The sequence below is a fragment of the Lepidochelys kempii genome, chromosome 17 (genome assembly GCF_965140285.1).
Source record: "Lepidochelys kempii isolate rLepKem1 chromosome 17, rLepKem1.hap1, whole genome shotgun sequence".
NCBI lineage: Eukaryota > Metazoa > Chordata > Testudines > Cheloniidae > Lepidochelys > Lepidochelys kempii.
The window spans coordinates 11993192-12018733 of NC_136396.1; the positions used below are offsets into that span (position 1 = coordinate 11993192).

Below are 25542 nucleotides of genomic sequence, written 5' to 3' on the forward strand. Positions count from 1 at the left end.
CACCAGACAATCTGGACCGCGACGTGAGCATAGGAATTACAATTTCAGGGAGGGGAGCCGTTTAGCAGAAGGATAGTTTTATACACTCATGATTACCAAGGAGCTGCTGTTCACCAGACTGAAAAACGTAACTCAAATTCTGTTCCATTGTTCAAGTGTAATTTGTCTCCATGCAAAGTAAAATATGCATCATTTTTATGTGCTCAGAATATAAATATGTGATTTTCCAAATTCGGAAGACACTGAGGATTGATTTTTTTTTTTTTTGGCGCAGTTATCATGGACTTGTCTGCCTCATGAATATTGATTTGCACTTTACATTTAAATGTTTAGAAAAGGTTAAAGGGGGGATTTTAAATCAAATCAAATGAATTTTAACTAATGAACAACACTGCTTGCTTTGTTTTACTTTACAGTAAACGCTAGCATTTTTGCCGAATAGTTAGTACAATTAGCCTGCAATTGACTGGGATGTTTGAGTACAAGACACCACCACCAAGTGATGATGACATTCAGATAGTACTAGGATGCCTGATTCTATACAACCTTACTCATATTGACTAGTCCTTCACTCTGCAAGTAGTCCATGCTGAAAACAGTGGGACTACTCACAGAGTAACACACTACTCAATGACAGGAAGGGTGGCAAAATCTGGCCCTTTGCTTCTGTGTAGTGTTTTTCAAATCACTATGTTGCTTATTTTTCAAGTCACTTTACAAATATCAATTAAGCCTCACAACATCCCTGCAAGATGGGTCCAGTTCTATTAGTCCCACTCCAGATTGGGGAAATTAACATAGAGGGTCAAACTCATCTCTACCAGTACCATTAGCAGGGGTATTTCTCAGCACTGGGAGTTTGTGGCTGCATAACTCACCAGTGAATTTGTGTAACAGCCCCCCCTCCATTCCCAATCTGCAGAGGATAGGAGTCTGTTACAGCCCCAGGCAGGGCTAAATTTGATCCTGTGAAATTAAGTGACTTGCTCGAGGAATCAACAGCAAGGCCAGAATTAGTGCTTTGTGGTTCTCATTCCCATGCTTAGGCCACTAAAGCATGTTGGGTTGAAGCTCAGTAACTAGGAGATAAGGAAAGAAAATGCAAGCTACGGTATGTCTCCATTTTAATACAACCTTTCTAACAGCACTGGTTCAATTCAGTTGGGAAGCTGTTAATGTGGGCTTCAGACCAGGAGTAGTAGTATCAAGAGAACAACCAAAAAGATGGTTTGCCAAGAATGCAACAAATAATCAGCTCAAAGGAAAAAGAAAGAGAAAGATTCTAGGAGGTAGACAGTGACTACAGGAGGGCAAGTAGATTCCTAGCTGCTGCACTTACTCTTGGAGTGACCAGCCTGGCCTCATGACCATCCTTAGGAAGGAACTTTGGACTCACCCCACACCACTGTCACATAACTCTACTGAGAAGGTGGTTTAGATGCATCTACACTCCTTTCCTGAAGCTGGGGGGCGGCATGCATAAGGACCATTGCCTGGTTGGTCGCCATGGATTGCATACTGGATTTCCAGATCTAAAACATGATCCTCTCCAGTTTGAAGAGAAGGACTAAGTCTTCTGGCTGGGAGATACTAGCAGACCTGTATCCTCTGTGGACCAACCACTGGAGCAGAATGCATAACCCACACTGAACACATACAAGCGTATCAGTTGTAAGGGAAGATGAAAGCTTATTGGTGATGAAAACACAGAGACAGTGTCTTATAAAGAGGTAGCGATGAATTTAAATTGTCCCAAAATACTCAAGTAATGAGAGAGTCATCCTCTAGCTGTAGAGATTCCTCCATCCTGTCACATTAAGAGCATTACTGAGAGAAAGGGTAGTGTTATGTTTAAGGCACTGGATTGGGAATCAAGAGACCAGGATTCAATTCCTAGCTCTGCCCCCGGTTACCTTTGTGATCTTGGACAAGTTAATTCATTTCTCTGTGCTTCAGTTCCCCATCTGTCAAACAGGAACGCTCAGACCTCTCTCTCATCTCTTATCTCTTTAGAGACTGCAAGCTCTTTGGGGCAAGGACTGCCTCTTACTATGGTGTACACAGAGCATCTAATTCAATGGGGGTGCTGATCTCAGCATCTGTAGATTACTGAGCTACAGATGTTTTTACTAACAGTAGTAACAGTAACAATGATAAATAATTTGTTTAGGAGACTGTCTACTGGCCTTGGGGTAAAGAAAAATTAATCCAAAAATTTCTAACATATAAGAAGCATCATCCCAACCTGAAACCCTGCGAAGGACTGAGAATTGAGTGTCTGTAGTATTCAGTATCACTTTCAGAGAAGGAAGGGAAGCGTAACATACAGGAGGGACCAAAAGAGATCAGTGAGAAGGAAAAAAAAAAAAAAAAAGAATAACCTCTCCATTTTTTTCTGCAGATTTCCCTAAACCAAGCAGCTGGCAAGGGCAGATAGATCAGTAGCCAATACACGTACAGCTGTTTCTATCCAAAACACAGGTGGATGACTTTGTGTTGACTAGGTAATCACTGGGAAACTGGATTAGTTGAGCAGGTGAGGTTTGCCATCAGCTGTTTTTCAGAAAGCACAGGTAGCTCACCACTGTTAAGATTTAATTGTGTCTACTGCCTCCTTGTTCAGATTAAACCTCGCATGGTTAAATTAGACAGGGGCAGATGTACCATATAGGATGCTACACTAAGCAGGGTCCTTCCAGCCACAAGAGTGCCACAACAGGACAGAAGAGATGCTCCAAACACATGCTGGAAAATGCGTGGGAGACACAGGTAAGAAGTGGGTTACAGAAAACAAAGGAGTTGGTTGCTGAACTCGAAGGGATAGAGTCAGGCAATGACCGGTATTTTGGGGGTGGAATTGCAAAACTGCTCATTGCAAACTTTTCAGACCCCAGGATAGGTCTTCCCTGACATCTGTAGTTCTTTCCATTGGCTAATGAGCCAATTAGGTTTGCTTGAATGGTGGTTCTCACCTCTAAATGAAAATGCAGGCTTTCTATCACTCAGACCACTGGTACATCTAGCCAAGTATCACATTATGGCTTCAGAGGAAGGTGCAAGAAACCATGCAGTAGGCAGTTATGGGAAAGTTTCCTCCTGACCCCTAATAGTCAGGGATTGTCTTATGTCCTGAAGCATGAGGATTTATATCCCTTCCAAAAAAAATTAATCAAAAATTCCAGGCTATGCATCATCTTCCCTTTCAAACATTTTGCAGATTCTGAACTTTGTCAACAGACTTGCAGCTAGATTGACCACTGGGACTCTATCTTGGCTTCAAAAGGACTGTTGCATATGGGTGAAATTTATCCCTGTACAGGAGTCCAGCACATAGATCTATGCATCACTTAATTTTTTCAGGCTCTCTTCAGTAAGAAGTGCAAAGGCAGCTTACGGATCATTTGTTGGCTCCAGTGACCAGTTTTTATGAGCAGAGGATATTAATTAATGAAGAGGCAGGGTAATATTGTCCTTTTCACCCTTCCACTTTCAAATAAGCATGTGCTTTTTTCTTGATGTCCCATAAGATTATTACCAATACAGGACACAGAGCAAGGTGGATAAAAATCAATGATTTAAAAAAAAATCAAATTGTTTTATTGAAATCAGATTTTTTTGATAAAATAGGTTTTTTCCTCTCAAAAACCTATCTAAAGATAGTTTTAATTAAGATTCATTATAGCTCAAAGATATCTCATCATGGAATAGGGATTATAAATTCTAATTCTATAGTATGAGACAAATATATTCATGTCATGTTTAAGAAAAGTTTTGTAAATGAGTTCCAACAGTTTATGGATTAGGAACCCAATTTTATGGGGTTCCAGGGGCTTCTGTATAGATTATTTAGGTTAATCTTTCTTTCTACCCCATGGGACTCAGTGCTCAGTCTAGAAGATACCATCAGAGATGCTTAGTTTTGCAGCTCTCAAACTGTGGATTTGTTTCTCCAGAGATAACATGCTTGCTAACAGCAAAAAAATGTTTTAAAATAAATAAATAATATATAGAGGTGAGAAATAACAGACCTCAACCCTACCGACCCTCTGCAAATTTGTGTACACAGAATCAATCCCTTACCTCTCTCTAAAAGTGCAAAGTTTCAAAAAGTTCAATGAATAAGAAGATTGTTGGGGCGGAATAGATCTGGACAAGGAGAAGAAGTCTGGAGATAAATATGAGAAGGGAGGGACAGGCAGTAGAAACAAAAGTGAAACTGTTGGAGCAGCACATTCCAAAATGCATTTTTTTGTAGAAATCTAGGATTAAATAGTCTTCCCGATTTAAATCAAATCCACCCTGACACTGAGTTCTGAAAAAGAAGATCTAATGCTGTTGATATTAATCATAGAGTGAGAGCCGACTGTGTGCTTAGTGCTGTATAAATACACATTATGACATGGCTATACCACGACATGGTCCCTGGTCCAAAGTGCTTTCCATGCTGCAGAGAAGGTCTCTGTGCCGGCTCAAACTAGCTCAGTGTGAAGCGAGTGTATTAGTACCAGAGTAGAGTCGTGAAAGGAGGAGAGCGCATGGGATTGTCGCTTATTTAGATTTTTAAAATAGAAGAGATGCCTATCCAAGGCTTTAGACACCAAATAGCATTAACACCACAACAAATGAAATCCTGGCAGCATTAAATAATCACTTCACAAAAACTCAGGCAGACCAACAGACCCCTTCAGAGGCCCCCTTTCACTTCTTCATTCTTATAGGACACATACTTGCAGCCTTCTTGAAAATCCCAATCAAACTAGGTGGCCCAGGATCCTTTTACAGGGAGTACAGATGTACAGCAGCTGTCCACTCCAAAGCAGCCTACACAATGACATAGTCTAGAGAATAGCACAGCCTGGGTGTTCCCCCCATATCCTGGAAGAGCAGCATCAAAGGGGCTGCAACAGAATCCCATGGGCCACCAATAGGGTCCTAAAGGTGAGACTGCAGCCTGAGCGCCTACACCGCAATTAAACAGCCCCTTAGCCGGAGCCACCTGGCACATGCCAGCCATGGGTGTCTAATTGCAGTGTAGACATGAAACGCCTCTGGGCCCCTGCACTCTGTGCTGGTCAGGGGAATAGCTTTCTACAGTTCCTTTGGGGATGAATTCTCTCCCCTGCCCCATCTAGTTTGCTGTGCAAACCTTAATTACTGAGGTTTATAAGCCAGTAGGTCCAAATTGACACCCTAAATGCAGAATAGTGCATGTTACCTATGAAGCTTGTCTGGAAGCAAGATAGGGCAACATATCAAACAGGACCATTTTTCAACATGCTGCACCTGCCAAGTCATCAATTGTTTGACTACCAAGGCTCTAGATAAAATACCAGATCACTTCAATCCTTCAGGAACTGAGCCAGACTGAATGCATCCAGGCTCTTCATCTATGGCTGGATTGTAAATGAATTATTTTGCTCTCATTTCTTTTTCTTCTTTGAGGGCGGGGGGTGACACCTTAATGTTATCGAATCTCACAATGAATCTGCCATGTGAATAAAGCAATAATAGCCATGCCACAGGGAATTTCCTGGGGATTAAATCACTGACTGGGAGAGAGGATAGTCTGAGGCTTTACCTTTGGGCCATTAATACCCTAAGAACTAGCCTGTGACAAAGCTCATCTCCCATTCATTTCAACAGGACTTTAATAGGTGTTTTCTACCTAGGGACTGATTTTGGTCTGTTATTCCCCTTTGTTTCAATTCCAGATGATTGCATTGGCTCCATACACACTGAAGAGCTTAACAGAATCGTGGCCAGGATGAGAGTAGGCATGCACGGAGCCCATACTTTGTCCAAGAAAAATCAGACACTATATATCCAAGTGGATATCAGAGTGGAGCTGGGCAGGAATGAGGTTTTCCTATTTCATGGGAAATTCCATCGTTTCAAAAAAAATTTCCATTCCAAAAATGGAATAAAAATCAAGATGTTTTGAAATTTCCCATGAAACAAAAATTCTTTTTAAAAAATACATTTCAGATCAAAACATTTTGTTTCCATTTCAATGGCATTTTAAAAAATAATAAAATTGATAATATAAAAAAATCTAAACAAAAGGTCTTTAAAAAAATAAAAACCACCTTATTCTAAAAATGTCAAAATAGAACATTTCAACCCTTTCACGGCACTTTTTTCATTCCCCTACTCCCATACCTTGAATCAATATTTTTGAAATCTACACGCTTCCAGGAAACATTTTGCTCCCAACAAACACACATTTTCAGATGGAAAAACATTCCATCAGAAAACTTCCAACCTGCTCTACCCCTGAGATATGTACACAGCTTTCTTACAGAATTATTTACAAAGTGAGTGAAGATTTCATCCAGGATTAGATCTTTGCCTGGGGAACTCAAACAATAATTAATGTAGGTTGTTCAAACGTAGTTGAATGAAAAGAGGTCTTTGTATGTTTAACATTGTCCATAAATACACAAATAAATTAGAATCATTAAAGTAAAGTGAAGTGGCAAGGGAGAGCTGTCTAGTGAGAGCAGAAAAGAAACTAGATTTAAGAACATCTGGTTTCAGTCATCCCATTCTATCCAATGCACATAAAAGCTTCCATCATGCTTTAAGAAAGGTTATGCCCTGGATCAAAAAGATCATCATGTGGGTCCTTGCGTGGGTTAACAGCTCATACGTGCAGGCCCCCTGGACTACATCTATTCCTAACAGTCCACCAGTCTATATTAAATACATACCCACCTGCCATGTCTCTTTCTAGGGATACGGCTACTCCATTGCCATTTTAGAATCAGACCCTAGAAGTTTATGTAGTGTTCTGTTTAGAATGAGAATTGGTCAAAATTATCCCTGGGATGCAACACGATCAAGTGGATGGAGAACTGGACTGGAATTGAGGAGATCTAGGTGCTATTCCTAGCTCTGCCACTGACGTGCTAGGTGACCTTGGGCAAGTTACTTCACCTCTGTGCCTGTTTTTTGCACCCTTTGTCCAATTGTCTGTAAGGTCTGAAGTGCTGAGACTGTCTCATCTCTTATTATGTGTATATACAGAGCCTAGTGTCATGAGACCCTGATCTTGGTTTGAGCCTCCAGGTGCAACTATTGTACAAATAATTAAGACCATCGTACCTAAAGCTGAAGAATGTTGGCCAACGTTTTTATTTAAAAGGAGCAGTGGAACCTTCTGTAGAAATGACTGAGTAAAGTAGAGTAAAGAAGCAGTTTTGAAAGCTAGCTGCAACGGTTTCACACCAACAAACCATTCTGGTGTATTAATCCCCTTCCCAACATTTTAGTCTTTTACAGCCTGTAATGTTATGTTGGTTTCTTTACCACTTTAGCCTTAAATACCAAGATCACATTCAATTGTCTCCGAACACAGTTTCTCCTCTCCTTGCTTTATGATGAATGTCTTGACAGCTTGAAAAAAACCAGTTGCTAGGCTGACCTTTAAAGTGTTCTTTGCACAGTAAACTCAGTCAGAGCACAGGCGTATTCCCTAGTTAAATACAGTTCATGGTCATATTCCCAAAGTGGGTGTCTAATAATAACACACTGCCTTTCACAGAAACTACCTCATCCACATGCTGGAATCACCAAGTCCTTTTTAATCCTCTTTTAGATGGAGATTTCGTTTTAATAAGAGGAGTGAAAATTCAAACTTTATTCAAAATTTGGAAACATTGCTGAGTACCTCAAGACACCAGTGGCAAGACAGTGGTTTCAAACACACAAGGGAGACATTTTCAAAGGCACAAAGGGGGCAAGCAGGTGGAAAAAAAAAATCAGTGGGACTTCGGCTCCTAACGTCCATTTATTCCTTCTGAAAATACCCCCCTCAATGAAGGTTGAGATTTCAAAGGACCCTATAGAAGTTAGGCGATGAATTCCCATTAAATTTCAATAGAGGTTCAGGACCTAATGCCTATAGGCTCCTTGGAAAATTCCAGCCTAAAATATCTCATTTAATTTTGATTCTTAGAAGCAGTTTACTAAACATTAATTAAATTATAATCTCTTATTACAAGCCTATTATTAAAGGATTAACAATTACGCGACAGATGTCATCAATTATCTATGTACCACAACAGATTATGAAAAAGAACTTGCTATTAGAGGCATCTCTTTCAGTAGACGTACCTAAAGCAGACTAATCCCAATATTAAACAATGGATTATTAAAAAGTAACTATTGAATAAATGCTATGTAAAAGCAATGCATCCGACATATAGTTGTCAGCATGCAATAGTTGGGTGTATTATGGAATTTCTCTCAATTATATTTAATATATAGTTATGCAAAACACGTACTCATCTCCCGATTATTTAAAATTTCTCATGTTAATTCAGGTTTCAGAGTAGCAGCCGTGTTAGTCTGTATCCGCAAAAAGAACAGGAGTACTTGTGGCACCTTAGAGACTAACAAATTTATTAGAGCATAAACTTTCGTGGGCTACAGCCCACTTCATCTATGCATCCGATGAAGCAGGCTGTAGCCCACGAAAGCTTATGCTCTAATAAATTTGTTAGTTTCTAAAGTGCCACAAGTACTCCTGTTCTTCATGTTAATTCAGTGCTTATGAAAGATGCTGGATTTGCTAACTCGAGAAATAAGGGCCTTTACATAGGCATAGAACAGCCACTTTGATACTCATTTTAATTTCAGTGGCGGTCAGGATTTCACCTATGTTGTTCAACCTAAATATCATAGAAGAAACCTACATCTCAAAGTAATTTAGCAACTTAAATTAAAAAAAAAATTAGCATTTACTGCAAGTTTATAGAAACCCTCTCAGTTACAAGATAAGATTCTATGTATTAATCTAACAGGAGCAAATATTGATGCTCCACACTGAAAACTTACATGAGTATAGCTATATCTTGAGTGTGAAAGATCCACACCTAGACCTAGCTATGTGGACTTCACGCCCAGTGTAGACAGTGGTAAGTCAACCGAAGAATTCTTGCGATGAGAAAATCCCTCCCATTGCAGCAGTGAGTGTCTACACTGAAGTGCTTAGAGAGGAACAGACAGTTTTAGCATTTTAGGTGTAGATGTACCCGTACTAATATAGGGCCTGAGATTTAAAGGTTTTTGAGGTCTTTCCATTGACTTCAGTGGGCTCACTAACAACAGTTGCTCTGGTACTATAGCTATGGGCATCAAGAAAGAAAATGACTAGGCAGATGAGACAAAACTGGGTCGATACTACCGACAGAGAATACAGAGAAAGCAATAAATGCTAGAGAAACATGTGCTATTAGCAATCCTGGCCAGATTCTGTATTATTTAGGGTACAAGAATTTTCAAGAGTTCAATAAAATATTTTTATTAGAGTTATACTCATCGATGCATGACTTGTATTTCCTTCTTCTTTTAGATGGATGCACACATACTTTTAGGCATCTTATGATCTGCTTTAGCTCTGAGGTTTAGGTTGGTTATACATACCAAAAGGACAAAATTGCAGCCCTGATGGAGCCAATGGCAGAAACTCTGTTGGTGTTAAAAAACCACCTGATGTTGGTTCTCAAAGCCAGCAGAAAAATCCAAGTAGCAGCCAGCAGGGTTTTTAAAATAAAATTTGCTTATGTGTTTTACTGCCAATTATTATACACCTTTATTTGAAACCACCGTTAATCTTGAATGAAATTATGGATCAGTTCCTTCAGTCATAACACAGGCAAAACGCCCACTAATGTCAATAGGAATTTTGCCAATGTAGGAACTCCAAGAATAGTCACATAGATATTAAAGTTCCCTGTTTTCCTTTACTTATTCAGAACATCAGTGGCAGATCTGGGACTAGAACCCAGAACCCCATTGTGGTAGGGGTTGTACAAACAAAACAAAAAGGAGAGGGTAATGTTTATAACCCACTTTTATACAGTGATATGAGGTCTAGTCTATATATAAACATCTGCAATTTTAGTCTTCGATTTACACTATTCTTGTATCAGTTACTCAAGCCAACTGTGGTTCTATCACAATGGAATAATATGGGAGAATTAAAAAAAAAAATCAGAACACCTGCCACCCACCCACCCACAAATTAAAATCCCAAACACTGAAATTTAAATTATAATCAGGGTAGTTCTTCACACAAAAGCAACAGATACTGCCCGAAGACCAAATATACATAGTCCTCTACATTATTTTTCCTATTGATTATGCAGAACAGTACAGAATTCTGAGGTAACCCAACAATAAGCTATTTTTTCTCTAAAAGGTTGTATAAATACACAACATGAGCACCACCACCACTTAGAACTTTCAAGGTTCCATAAAAATCTGTAGCAAATTTGGAAACAGCACCCAGACATCCTAGTCTTGTACTTTAGCCACACAACCACCCATGCCAACCACCTTGAACGGGATGTGTGTGTGATACCATCCAAGAATAGATAAAGTGACTATTGTCTGTGTAAACTCACTGCGCTGCTCACTGATGAACTGTAAAAATATTTTTAATTTTAGATCTTTTAGCATCAAAATATTGAAACTGTTATTGTCACGGTGTATTTTAGTTGCTATGGAGCAGCTCAACTCCAGTGTTAAAGCCACCGTCTGATGAAAGATGCTGTACTGACTTTCATTTATATAGCTAACTATGGGAGACCAGACTGCACCTGATAAACACAAATCCTCATGTGGCATGTGCTGTCTGTAATTGTGCGATAAACATACATTGGGAGTTTTACCATTTTCCTCTTTCTTAAGACTCAAGAACTAACATGTAAAATGAAACAAAAATGTTGTATTATAGAAATTGGTTCCAATAATACAAAGTAACTCATTATCTGGAAAAAATAATCATCCTCCAGGATGGCGAAGATTTATCCCTTGGCATTAAGAGACTCATGCAGCATCACTGCAACATAACCTATCAACATTTCAGGAAAAGTCTAATTAAAGCGAATGCCATTTACATACATGGCAGGATCCATACTGGGACTGGTATCAGTTTACCCCTTCCACCTCTACCTTAAAAACACAAACACGGAGTTACCTAAAAATTAGAGGAAAGGCGGTAAGGTGATTCTGTCCCCGCAACCAACAATCAAAACATAGATGGTATCCTGGACCTGGATTTCAGTTGGTGCCTTTAAGCATTACGATAATACAAAGAAGAATCATCTTGCTCCTAAAACCACCTTCTGGAACACTAACTGAGGTTCATGAAAAATGTGAAAGTTGTCAACCTGAAATGTTAATGAAAGGAGCAGTGCCCCCAAGGAGAAGAGCTTTTGGGGCAAATGTCACACCCACTTCAACATAATAGGCTGAGATTCTTATGTGTGACAAGTGTCCCAAGTGCTGTCTCTTTAAGGCTTGCCAGGAGACTGGGAAGTTACCGGATTAAATATGACCATGTAGATCATTGTTGCTACCACTGTTATATAATTGCAACAAATCTTGTACAAATGATGTCAAGTAAGGTGTCTACGGAAAGGTTATGATTTGCTGAATATGATTATGTTATTTGTAGTTATGAGAATTGGCTGTATCCTTGTATTTCAAATATGTTTGCTCCTGTGGTAACACCCACAAGGTATTTTGCCTGCATATCTTGAAGGGACTATTCAAGTGGCCCATCAAAAGAATACTTAGATCACAACGGAAGGCGCCCATCTACACTGAATGAACTTTCCTGTGAACATTACAGCTAAAGTATAGGTAATAGCCTCTCCTGTGACTAATTGAAATCATGCATGGATATGGGACTTGCCCATGTGACTCCAAACACCATCTTGCTACCTGTAATTTTTCACTAGCTGTGCTGAGGGCTTTGTTTGAAACAATGGATTTCCCTCCACATGGCAGAAGCTATAAAAGGCTCTGGAAACATCTGCATTTTGCCTCTTTCCTGCTCAAACCTCTGGACTATGAGGAACTTGTACTAATGGGAGCATTCTAACCAAAGGACTGAGGACCTTCCAATGATTTGGAAGCAACCAGAGACTTAACAAGCCAGCAGTTTATTCCATCACTGCTACAAGCCTGAACCAAGAACTTTGCTATTGTTGTACATATTTGATTCCTTTAACCAATTTTTAACTCTCACCTTTCTTTCTTTTTATAAATGAACCTTTAGATTTTAGATACTAAAAAATTGGCAACAGTGTGATTATTGGATACGATCTGAGTTGTATATTGACCTGGGTGTGTGGCTGGTCCTTTGGGATCAGAAGAACATTTTATTTGATTAAACTGGTTTTAAAAAAAACACTCATCTTTAAGTCTAGTGTTTTTGGTGGTGATACAAGGACTGGAATACCTAAGGAAACTACTTTTCTGACTTCTTGCTAGCCAGTGTGGTGAAACAGAAGTTTATTTTTGTTGCTGGTTTGGTATATCTTATGGGAGAATAACCACCAGTTTTGGGGTGTGTCTGTCCTATTTCTCAGGGGTTTGTCCTGAATTTGGTATTCTCAGTTGTGACCCATGGTGACAGAGACATTTTGAAGAAGCAGTTACCATGAGTAAATCAGCTCTTTGCTCAAGAAGTGAAACAAAAGGGGAACAGGGCCTGTGCATCAGAGGCCAAGGGAGGCCTAGCCCAGGCCATGGCCCCACCCACATTCTGCCCCGAGGCCCCTCCCTTGCTCCCCCTCTACCCTGAAGCCAGCAGGGGCTCAACTCCAGCTGGCAGCCTGAAGCTCGGCCACCGGCAGCCAGGAGTGGCTCGGGCCACCTGGCGGCCTGCGGTGGAGAGAGTCTTGCTCTGGCTACCGGGGGAAGGGGAGACCCTCAGGCAGAAGGGACAGAGCTGGAAGGATAGCCTCCCCGAAGGGGAGAGGGGGTTCACCCACCACCCACGGAAGAGGGATTCACATCCAGGATCTGTTGGGAGTATTTGAAGGAAGCAGGGGAGTTGAACAATTTTTATGGGGGGCGGGGAGGGAGGGTGCTAAAAGTGGCAAGCATATATGTGGTTATTACTACTTCAAGCCAGGGGGTGCACACGCAGCACCTCAGTAGGAACTATATATGATGGCAGTGGCAAAAGGTGACTCACATAGCAGGTCTAGCAGCAAGATTAGAAGAGGGTCTGGAGCAGAGAGAGAAAAGCATATAACTATGGGAAAGGGTTGAAGAGGAGACAAGTACCTGGTAGCTATGGGGAGGAAACACAGAGCTGGGACTTTTGAATTATAACTAAGAGAGACAATGACTGCAGCAAAGAACTAACTCCCCAGGCAACATGGATCTCTGCCGTGAGATTATGCAGCCAAGATTCGGAGCCACTGTTGGATCACTTTGAGGCACTGCTGTGAGAGACAAGAGGATGATGCAATGTCAGCCCCAAAGTTATTTTGGGACGTAGAAACATCTCTGCATGGGAGAGAAGTCAATCCTCCGTGTATGAAAATGGGAGTCTAAACACAGAGACAGAAAAAGTTCCTTAGAAGATGAGACAAAGGCCTGGAAAGCAGACAGTTTACCCAGAGACAGAAGCCCAGAAAAGCAAGCAGACCAGCAACTTTAGAAGTCCTAAGAATTTTTTCTGTTGTGAATATAAAAACATATGTAGACTGGTACACAGGACCTTGTATATTCACTATGCTGCATAAAGAAGATGACGTTACTGAATATGGTAAAAAGAAAAGGAGTACTTGTGGCACCTTAGAGACTAACCAATTTATTTGAGCATAAGCTTTCGTGAGCTACAGCTCAGCTCACGAAAGCTTATGCTCAAATAAATTGGTTAGTCTCTAAGGTGCCACAAGTATTCCTTTTCTTTTTGTGAATACAGATTAACACGGCTGTTACTCTGAAAACTGAATATGGTGTGATGTCTCATATTAATGCAGCTTCTTATACTGACATAAAAATAACCCAGTTGTTCAAGAATCTAGGTTACGATTTTCAAAGGAGCTTAACTGCCTTTAGACTGCTTTGGAAATCCTTGTTTCAGCCTTTGTAATGGCACAGAAAAATGGTAATTTCCACCCAATTTATTGTCTCAATATCAATAACATTTTGAAGTACCATATATACTCGTTAATTAGCCTGTTTGTTTATAAGCCGATCTCCGAAGATGGTTAGGTAAAAATAGCAAAAACTGTATGACCCTTTCATAAGTCGATCCTATATTTCAGGGGTTGGCAAACTTTGGCTCCTGGCCCGTTAGGGTAAGCCGCTAGCAGGCCTGGATGTTTTGTTTACCTGAAGCGTTCACAGGCACGGAGCCCCTCTGCTCACAGTGGCCGCGGTTTACCATTCACAGCCAGTGGGAGCTGCGGGAAATGGCGCCACTTCCCGCCGCTCCCATTGGCTGGGAACGGCAAACTGCGGCCACACACAACTGAGGGGCTCCGTGCCTGCAGATGCTCCAGGTAAACAAAACAACAATATATTAGATATTCAATTCAATGATTCCATAGAGTTTAAAATCATAAAATTTTGGGTAGACCAGTTTATAAGCTGACCCCCCGCTCTTTGATGCGTCACTTTTTTTTACCAAAAATATTCAGCTTATGAACGAGTATATACAGTACATAATTTTCTCACCTAATGCCCCAAACCAAAGCCCTTTGAAGTCAGTGGGAATCTTTCCATTGACTTAATGACTTTGGCTCAGGCCACAAATGCACACCAGTATGGAAACGCTCTAGACAAAAGGAGCATATACATTAAGATGTGTAACCAAGGAAACTAAGAAGCCGAGATGGGACCTGGAGCCCAGTTCTACCCTCAGTTATGTGCATACAATTCCACTTTTTCTTCAATGGGATCCGTGCTTGCACATCAGACAACTAAGTTTGGTTCAGAGTCTATAGCTTCCGGCTGGTACTAAAGAGGTAAAAATTATGTGTGCAACTTGAGATATTACCATACAGAGCCATCAGGCCACTGATACAGTACTGTATATTAATGGAAAAGAAGCTATTGAAGGGACATACCATAAAGTGTCAAGAAAAATCAATAAGGGCTCTGTGATTACCAGATGGAAGTTACCTCTTCCACTCAAAAGCAGCCAATGGAAGGCAGTGGGTTTGGGGTCAAGAAACTAAACATCTTGTGAAAATAGGGCATTAGAGCTGGGGAAGAACTGGATTTTCCGTTTTGTGGGGAATGCCACAGGTCTGAAAAAAAAGATTCCATTCTGAAACCAAACGAAAGCAAAAAAATGGAAGATTCCCACTAAACACTTAAATTTCATTTTGGGTGGATTGAAACATTTCATTTGTATGAAATCAAAATGTTTCCTTCCAGTTTTGACTTTATTATATTGTATAATAATTTTTTTTAAATTGAAGTGAAAAGTTGTGTCAAAATGAAAAATTGAAATGTTTTGTTTCAACTTTATTGAAACACTTCTTTTCCCCCAACTTTTCTATCAAAACTAAGATTTTTAATCAAAATCTACATGTTTCTGCAAAAAATGTTGCTTTTGACAAACTGGCATTTTCTGATGGAAAAAAGTTCAACTGGAAAGTTTCCCACCAGCTCTACAGGTAATTTTGGAGGATTCCTGCAACTGTTGACATTGATTTTCAGTAAGTCTGGGAACATCATGGAAGTGCCAGAGGACTGGAAGAAAGCTAATGTTGTGCTAATATTTTTAAAAGGGTAAAAATGGGATGACTCAGGTAATTACAGGTCTGTCAGCCTATCAATAATCCAGGGCAAAATAATGGAACACTGATAGGGGACTCAATTAAAAAAAGAATGAAAGAGGACTAATACCTTATGCCATCAACATGGGTTTATAGAAAATAGATCTTATCAAACTACATGACACCTTGATTAGTGAACTAGAATGATCCAAAATCAATATGGCACACATTAAATAGATTAAAAACTGGGGAACTCATAGGTCTCAAAATGTAGTTGTAAATGAGGAATCATGATCGAGCAGGTATGTTTCTAGTGGGTCCTACACTATTTAACATTTCTATCAATGACCTGGAAGAAAACAAAATCATTACTGGTAGTTTCCCGGCAACACAAAGACTGGAGGAGTGGTAAATAACGAAGTAGACAGGTCACAGATACAGAGTTATCCCGGCATCGTTTGGTAAGCTGAGCACAAGCAAATTATATGCATTTCAATATGGTCAAGTCAAGTCACACTTCTAGGAACAAAGAACATTAAATAGGATGGGGGACTGAATCCTGGGAAGCGGTAACCCTGAAAAGAGATTGGGGGTCACAGTGTCTCAGGTGGACATTGCTACAGCACACTGAAAGTTGTGGAGAGCAGCTACAGCACGGTCCACATGGAACATTACTGTGCAGCCAGCACAAATCATACCCTGGCTTACCATCCTCTACATACTGAGATTGTGAGCTGACGCATTGTCCTTCTCTTATATCTGCGCTTTCCCATTATAAAACACGATTCCTCACCAAGTTTTCACAGGATTGTCAAACTATGCTTTTTTTGTTTTGTTTTCAACACAGCTTGCTTGGGGATACATATTTCTATTTTAAAATATCCAGGGACACTGGAGCAAGCCACTGTATTGTCAACAAATTCTACAAGTGTTCTAAATATTTCAAGGTACTTGAAAATGAATTTATTCTTTTGGAGATCTGTAACTAATTGCCTAAGGTACAGCTTGAAAACTGAAACAAACTGAATTATACCCTTCCGTAAAAGGCTTTTCTTGTTTTCTAAATTACACAGCTTGATTTCCAACTAACGAGGATGATTTTGCAGCAGGGAAGAAAGGAAAAAAAAAAAAAGACCCTAAACAGTCTGTGTCAAATAAGATTCTGAAAGTAATTTAATCAGCTTCTATAAAAGTATGATGACAATATAGCATTACTGGTATGTGCTCAATGGAATAATTAACTGCACATATATCCCTTTGTTCTGTCATTTTGTGGGTTCTCTTTGAAATTTAACAACAAAATATTACTTTAAAAGGTTTGCATAAAATCACTTGCTCTGAAGCATCTCCTGTTAAAAAATAATTTTAGTGCCATCTATACTGCTGTCACAATGATAGTATGAAGTAATGTACTGGGCCTGATCCTGTCAGATCCCTTCAGATGAACTCACACTGATTTCAATGGGCACTTCATAGTCAGAGCTGGCAAGGTCAGAGAACTCCTAGTGTGTAAACAAGTCTAGATGTTAATTCCCAGGTTCATGTTCATGTTCATAATTCACATGCTCCTTTCCACATCAAGCTTATTTCTTGTATACAAAGAGCTCTAGCAACTTCCATAATTATTTATTTCAGAAGCAACTCCGGGGTACTGTGTTGACCAATTTTCTATCATGACAATGGTTTGATCCCCTGCTAAAAAGGTCAAATTATGCTTTAGGTATGATTTCATCTGACTGTATTATAAACCATACAAAATTTAGAGCGATAAACATGCCACATTTTAATCAATATGTTCTAATGGCAAAGATCACCAGTCGTCATGGGATTTGTATAACATTCATTATTATTGCACTCATCATTCCAGGATACCTAATGCTCTATGTGATTAGTTATCAGCTAATACCAGTAAATATCAGTAAATACCAGCGAGGGAGAGGAATTAGTTAAGCTCAGTACCAATGTGGACACAAGAACAAATGGATATAAACTGGCCACCAGGAAATTTAGACTAGAAATTAGACGAAGGTTTCTAACCATCAGAGGAGTGAAGTTTTGGAACAGCCTTCCAAGGGAAGCAGTGGGAGCAAAAGATCTATCTGGCTTTAAGATTAAACTCGATAAGTTTATGGAGGAGATGGTATGATGGGATAACATGGTTTTGGTAATTAAATATTCATGGTAAATAGGCCCAATGGCCTGTGATGGGATATTAGATGGGGTGGGATCTGAGTTACCCAGGAAAGAATTTTCTGTAGTATCTGGCTGATGAATCTTGCCCATATGCTCAGGGTTTAGCTGATCGCCATATTTGGAGTCGGGAAGGAATTTTCCTCCAAGGCAGATTGGAAGAGGCCCTGGAGGTTTTTCGCCTTCCTCGTAGCATGGGGCATGGGTCACTTGCTGGAGGATTCTCTGCTCCTTGAAGTCTTTAAACCACGATTTGAGGACTTCAATAGCACAGACATAGGTGAGAGGTTTTTTGCAGGAGTGGTGGGTGAAATTCTGTGGCCTGCATTGTGCAGGTCAGACTAGATGATCATAATGGTCCCTTCTGACCTAAATATCTATGAATCTATAGGAAAGAAGAATCACAATGACGACTATCATCTAAAGAGGGTTTCTAGGATTAAAGGCATCCTAGTAAAGCATGTTCATTAAAGAAACATTGTGTATTCTATTCTACTCTATGTAGGTTCTTATCCCATGCTCATGACTGTAGTATCTCAGTGCTTTCCAGTAGTATATTAAGCAATGTGACTACACATCTGTCACACAGTGTTTATTCTCACATCTTAAATTATTTTGTTCTCAGATCTCCCTATTTCAGAGGATTACAATAGCGTATAGGTGCTTCCTCCCAGACCAGCTCCTGTTTCCATCTATTCCTGTAGGAAAGTCATAACCCTAGGTGTTTGACTGCACAGTTTGTTATCATATGATCATTTTTGTGGCAAGTGCCATCACAGCCCCATTCAGTAAAGCACTTAAGCATATGCTTAAGCCCATTTCTACTTAGGAATATGTGATATCAGTGGGACTTCAGCACACACTGAAGTGCTTTCCCAAGTAGGAATGTGCTTAAACCCATTCCTAAGTGCTTTCCTAAATCTCACCACACCTTACTGACCACTCTGCACTCTGCCAAACCCCGCCCTTGCCTACCTGTTCTCCACCCATAAGAGGTTGGTGGTTGCTCTCCACCCCACACAGGCTCTGGCAACATGGATAGCTCATGCAGGGTTAATACTCCCCTAAATGTCACAGGCCTTATAACTGAGGCCCAAGTAACCTATTAAAGGATTTCAAACTCAATACAGTCTTCGTCCCGCTAATAAAACACACCAGGAAAAATGGGTGAATAGCACAATAATTGTTCTCTTCCATTTTTGCTGTGTGTTGCTGCTTAGTTTATATAAGCCATTTGGTTCTTTTAACAGAACAACTTGAGGCAGAATGACTTATGGGGCTGCCCAAAGGCAAAAACAGCATTCCATTTATATGCTTCGTTGTGGCACTGAGCAGCAAGTGCCAGACAGCTCCTGGTTTAGCAGCGTTCTTCAGAAGCTCGAGTTCTCCCCTTGCCATCCAACCACGGCTCAATGTAGTTTTTCCAAGCCATGATGAATGAGGAAATTGGTAATGTAGAACCATTCACTTGTGCAGAACTCAAAGCACAATCGTGCACCAAGCCCAAAGTAGTAGAGCACCAAGGAACTTTACGAGCGCTTTAAACAATGGCAAATTATGAACAGTAAATGGACATTTGTCCTTCATGATTCCCTTCAGTTGTTGCTACTGATAGGCATTAAATATAATTTATCCACTGCACCTTTGCTTGTTGTGGCTGCCCAAGCTATAATTATCCTAAAATAACTACTCTACTTCAGTGAAAAATCCCAGAGTGGGAGGGAAAGGCAGAAAGAGAACAAGATTATTCAATATGCAGGTCACGCTAACATTTTTTAGCCTCTCTCTGCATCAATACCTTTAGCTCCCAAGATATTTGTCTATAACTATCTAGTTTGAAGCCACTCTGCCAAGATCATAGGCTTCTGGACGAGTTTGCATCTAAAATTCTGTATTGCATTGGGAAGATCTAAATATAGATTTACTTGGTTAAAAAAATATCTGAATTAAAAGAGTGCATGTGTTTGTGGGAGTAGAGGGTGGGGTTTAGTTGGCATCACCTCATTAGCTAAGAGAACAGTACAAGAGCCTTGAAATTATCCTTCAAATCTTGGTGTTTTTGAGGGGAATGTCCAGAAGTTCCCTAAGATAGCCATACTATTTCAATCTTCTACTTTACATGGGACATCAGTGGTACATAGGACCTGAGCTGGCTCTGTGCACAGAAGAAAATTTCACCCTCTGTGACCAAGGCATGTAGCCCCAGAAGTTTAGAAGTATTTGGGCACCTACAGATGCAGATAAGTGCCTAATGGGATTTTCAGACATGCCTAACTCGCACTGCACGAAGGTGCTTTTGAAAATCCCACTGGGTGCTTATCTACACTTTTATGTGCCCAAGTACCTTTAAAAATCTGGTTCACAGTTACTTTCCACTTATTCTATGAACAGACCATGCCAATTCCTGCTCCCCTGACTTGCCACAAGCTCTGAGTAAGAAGCAACCTGTAGAGAGGTGCTGGCCCCAGTAGCAGACCAGGAATCAGCATGTATCGGAATTACACTCTGGCCTCTGGCTCCCCCTTGCTCCAATGGGAAAGAAGCAACCTGCACCAGCACGATAACTATGCTAACAAGTGCACTGGGAGAGGTGGAGCCATGGTTCTACCCACCACCCATGCAGGACAGGGAGTAACAGCCCCATGAAGGTTGCTCTCCTGCCTCACTGCAGCCGATGAAGATGAGGCAGGGGTGTAACAGCAGCCATAGATCACTGTACTTACCCTTGCCACCCTGAGGTCAGTTGCTGATTAGAGCTGTGCAAAAGAAAAAAAAAACCACAAGTTCTTTCTGTACACGTGCTGGTAATACACACCAGGGGAATTTACACAGGCACTAAGGCACCCAATGCCAACGGAGAGCCAACGGGAGTTGGGTGACTAACTCCCATTTGTGCTTTTGAAGATCTCCCCCCGACCCTACCCTACCCCACTCCCCATGTGCGTACGTAAGCACGCATACACACACACACGCTCTGTTTTGGAAAGTTCACAGCAAAGTGTGACCACTACATTTCACGCTGACCACTTGAGTTTCATCAGTATCTTGTGCTCCCCATCTATATGCCGGATTCATCGTTTGTATCACCTTAGATTGTAAGCTCCTTGGGGTAGGAACCGTCTACCTCTTCGCTATGGTGTTTATACAGGGCCTAACACAATGCCAGACTGGTGTATAACAGAGTCCTTAGTTACTACCGCAGTACCAATAGCAATCACCGTTTCTTTTTACTCACCAGAATGTGTGTGTGGAAATGAAAGGCAACCACCAGTGAATAGCTTTCATTTAAGCTGCAAAATATGTTTTTGCTGTTTCTACAACCTTTCCATACACACACACACACACACTTGCTTTAGCTGTGTCACAATAGTGTTTGAAAGGACACTTCATTTATTCACTATTCTGTGGCTCTGTATACTGTACCAAGGCCAGGAGATTGAAAAATATGTTTCTGCTTCCCCCGGCCATGATAAATGAGCCTGAGTGCTGCTCCCAGCTAAAAGGGTATGTTCTATACACGAGAAATTCTAACTACTTCTCTCACCCTCTAGATACTTCAATCTCACTTCAACTTATTCCTTTGTCAACTCTCTAAAAGAATCTATCAGCAGCTGATGTTACTGCAAGAAGCGCTAAGGGCACAGAACACTAATAGTAACCTTTTGAGGATGACTCAAAAGCAGAAATTCGAGACATTCAAGGACTTTTTAAAAAAATTCATTACTATCCTTCTAATCATATAAAGTTATCGAAGCTCATAGTAGAAATGATGCCCAACCAAAGGCCTTTAGCTTTTAGGGAATGAAACACCAGTTGTATATGTATTCAGAACCAATACCTAGCTCCCGATTCATTAACATCACTCGAGGTATTCTCTTTCCAGTGCACCATCAGAACCCCCTCTCCTTTTCAACTTTGGCCGTAGGCTTAACCAAAAGCAATTTTAAACAACAAGTATAATGAAGCGCCTGTCTCTACTACGAACAGCAGAAACAACCCATTCAAAGGTTTGACACAATAAGTGAAACTGCTCTGAGGCTGTGGCCTTGTGTAACAGAGAGTGTTCTGTCCCTTTAAGACTGGGGGGGCCTGCAGCCAACCCAGTTTGGAGGGAGAGCCTTCCCCCTTCCCCAAACAAGCATTTAAGCCTGGAAGACGCATTCAGACCCAGCTGGGAAAGGATCAGATGATTCTTATCAAGGCCTGAAAGAGTTCACTTACCCAAGAGCTGCAGAAAGTTAAATGGATCCGGTGCCAGGACCCGACACAACAGAAAGACACACCAGGGGAAAGACCACTGTGCCCCTGCAGAAGACCCCAAGTCAGGAGGAGAGCCCAGGTTTATATGTGGAACTGTTTTATTGTGTTAGAAGACCAGTGCCCTGAAGGAAGGGCCTGAACAGACTTTGGGCCTGGGGTTAGTCTTTCCTGGGCTGAAGGAGACAAGCCAGTAGCCCTCGCAGTGTGTGGCAGTCTGGACCTCTTTCCATCAGCTCTGGAGAGAGTGGTTTGAACTGGAACGGTGACAGATTTGAAATGTTTTTTTCAGGTTGCATAACCTGAATTCTAGCACATCAATGACATCTATCAGAAACAGAAGCTGATCACAAGGACAGAGGTCTTCCCATCGCCAAACCTATGGCAACTGCAGGGGATGGATATCATGGGATATGCCCACCCAATCCTAAGAGCTGGATGTTCATTCTTATTACATTTTCATAGTGTCCGCATGCTTCTCCCTCGGTCCCCACTCTCCAACCCTGTTGCTGCTTAGTTCAAAAAGATCCTTACATATGTTTCTATGAGCCCGTCTTGGCATTTCTGTATGACAATGAGACCTCCCACTCACATAGTTTTCCTCTTCTCCATTCTAGAGCTTGGGTGTCCTTGGATGAGATGACCTATCTAAATTCCACCTCTCTCTCTCGTTTATTTATAGGGTATCAGCCACTGCAGTATCTACAGTGTATGGCACCATTATAGTTACACAATTCAGTTATCACCAACTTACTCAAGACCCTCTATCTTTAATCAGTTTGGTGGTCCTGCTCTGGACCTTCCCCAGGATATGCACACCCTGCTTTATCTTGTAAGCTATCCCAAACTGAACAGTATGTCCTGTGCTGGGTCCAATTAGAGCTTTGTACATTGGTATAAAATGATTTCACCTTTAGTTGATTACAAAACCCTGTTTGATGCCATCTGAATCCACCAACCTGGGCCTTCTTTGTTTCAGTTCAACTATCAGCGACACCTGCCAGTTACAAAAGGATATTGGTTAAGATTTTCATAGCTGCCTAGGAGACCTGTTGGCTACGGGTTACCTATGCAGCGACTAGTCAGTTTGTGTTACATGTCCCCCTGCGTATCCACTCCACAGAAGATGAGAGTCTGTTACAGCCACAGCTACAGAGGCTGATTCTTTAGCTCAGGCTCTTGAGACTCTTGCTTTTAGCACGAGAGGTCCACGGTTGAATCCCTGGTGTCAGCCAAGATGGTGGCTGTCATACCTATATATAAACACCATACAACTTTAAGGATGCGGTCCAAGCTTTTCAAAGGTGGCTAGTGATTTTTTGGATGTGTTTGTATTTGGGTGTCCTATGCCCTAACACCCCTTAGAAAGGCCTGATTTTCTGGCAATGCTGGGTTCCCACCTTCTCATGATCAGGCACCTCAAGCTGTGCACTCAAAATCTGTCTGTAGCCCTATGACCCTATGCCCAGGTTTCAGAGTAGCAGCCGTGTTAGTGTGTATCCGCAAAAAGAACAGGAGTACTCGTGGCACCTTAGAGACTAACACATTTATTAGAGCATAAGCTTTCGTGGGCTACAGCCCACTTCATTGGATGCATAGAATGGAACATATAGTAAGAAGATATATGTATACATACAGAGAAGGTGGAAGTTGCCATACAAACTGTGAGAGGCTAATTAATTAAGATGAGCTATTATCAGTAAGAGAAAAAAACTTTTGTAGTGATAATCAAGATGGCCCATTTAGACAGTTGACAAGAAGGTGTGAGGATACTTAACTTGGGGAAATAGATTCAATATGTGTAATGACCCTATGCCCAGACTGCCTGGTATGAATTGCACCTGCTATAGGATACCAGTGATTTTCATCTTTGGTATTCTGAATCCATACTTCTCAAAAAATATATATTTCCTTGTCTTTAGGCTGCATACTGCTTCCATTTTCATGGTAATGTACTACTAATCAAAGTATTGTACAGAGTCGTTAACTTCACAAAAGACCAGCTAATGGGACCTGTACGCAAGCTGTGGGGGAAATGAATGCATCTGTTCATAGGAGATGTGTATAACAGGAAGAGACATCATTTAGCTGAACGGGTGTCATAAGCAAAATCAAAGAAGCTATGCAGGGTTAAGGAACAGGATCTCACACCAGTGATGTCCCCCCTCCCCTCTTCTCCAAAGACAGAGGTTTCCAACTGAAAGAGGGAGGTTTTTGTAAGGAAACGAGAGGACTGCAATACAATTTCTCTATGGGCTCCTCTCTCAGAAGCCTGTCACACTGGTTGTAAGCTTCTACCATGCTGTGAATCCAGGTCATCTTGCCAGATTCTGTAACTGAGGCAAGTGTGTCAATCTAGCAGTTGCTTTCCAGGAATAGTCATCTAGGCACATGTGTGTTTAACTGTAGATTTGACTGCACTGCAACCGGGAGTGCGATTGCAGAACATGTCGACATACTCGTGCTAGCTTACGGTATCCAGCTCGGGTACCAACAGCAGCGAAGCCACGACACCATGGACTTCAGTGCAGGCTAGCTGATCGAACAATTATCAAAGGATGCAGGAAGATTTGTACTGCCCGTTTGGAAGCCTGGACTGCCATGGCTGCACTGCTCTGGTACCCAAGCTGGGTTAAAGGCTGCTGGGCTGGGGTATGTTTACACATGCTGCAGTTACAGTCCCTGACTGCAGTATAAACATAGCCTCGGTCTCCTCTCAAATTGACAATGAAAAGTAACTGTAGCTAAGCCAAACTGAGCATCTAGGTGCTCGTATGGCCCCATCACATCAGTGTCTAAGTATCTGCCAAGTATTTACAAATAGGTTTATTTTAAAAGGTATATTGAAATGCCCCATCTTGAGACAGTTGCTGCATGATGCACTGACTGCTGACCTCGAAGCAGAGAGACGAGATCGTGTCTCTGCCAGCCTCCATGTTCATACAGGCATGGAGAAAGTGCGGCTACCGATTCTGTGCAAAGACTGTTACAGCCACAGACCTAAGGAGCATGAAGCAAGCATAACATGACACCCCTGTGGAGGTTGTCAGCAGCAGGCAATGAACCAGTGACTTCGGGGTCTAAAACGATGAGCGTCTACTGCCCAAGCTAAAAGTCCCACATGTGTGAGCTCAAAGGCCGTAACTGCCTCTTAAAGCTTCAGATGGCCCTTCCACTTGAGGAGACAGAGAGTCACACTAAGGATGGGTTACCCAACCATTACAGAATGCTATACAGAAAATCTCTCATATGGAGATTAGCTTCTGCACCATGAACCTAAGGAAGAGCAAGGCTACCTGGAGTTGTAGTTGTATTTGCAGAGTAAAATTATCCAAGACTGGCACACAGGGAAAAAGCAGCAGTACCACTGTATTAGGGCCAGTTGCATCAGCATAAAATGGTAGGAGGAAATAACATATCCTATTTAGTGCCAGCAAAAAGGGAAGAATTTTTAAAGAGAACTTATTTGATTTCCCTGGAAATCAAAGATCTCATGCACACACAAAAAAGTATGCTCCCTTGTCATGGGTTTTTAAAATCCAAACATTGAAATAGA

At 41.2% G+C, this 25542-nt stretch overlaps 1 protein-coding gene across 6 annotated transcripts in view; it reads right to left on the reverse strand.

Annotated features, from left to right (window-relative positions):
* PITPNM3 (PITPNM family member 3) overlaps positions 1 to 25542 on the reverse strand; it is a 357638-nt gene that overhangs the window by 222485 nt on the left and 109611 nt on the right. Inside the window, exon 2 of one of the 6 annotated variants that reach the window (XM_078849229.1) lies at positions 22898 to 22983. The exons of the other annotated variants lie outside the window; for them this stretch is intronic. The gene's annotated coding sequence lies outside the window, so the exon portion shown is untranslated. The remainder of the gene's footprint in view (positions 1 to 22897; positions 22984 to 25542) is intronic. 6 annotated transcript variants of the gene reach the window in all.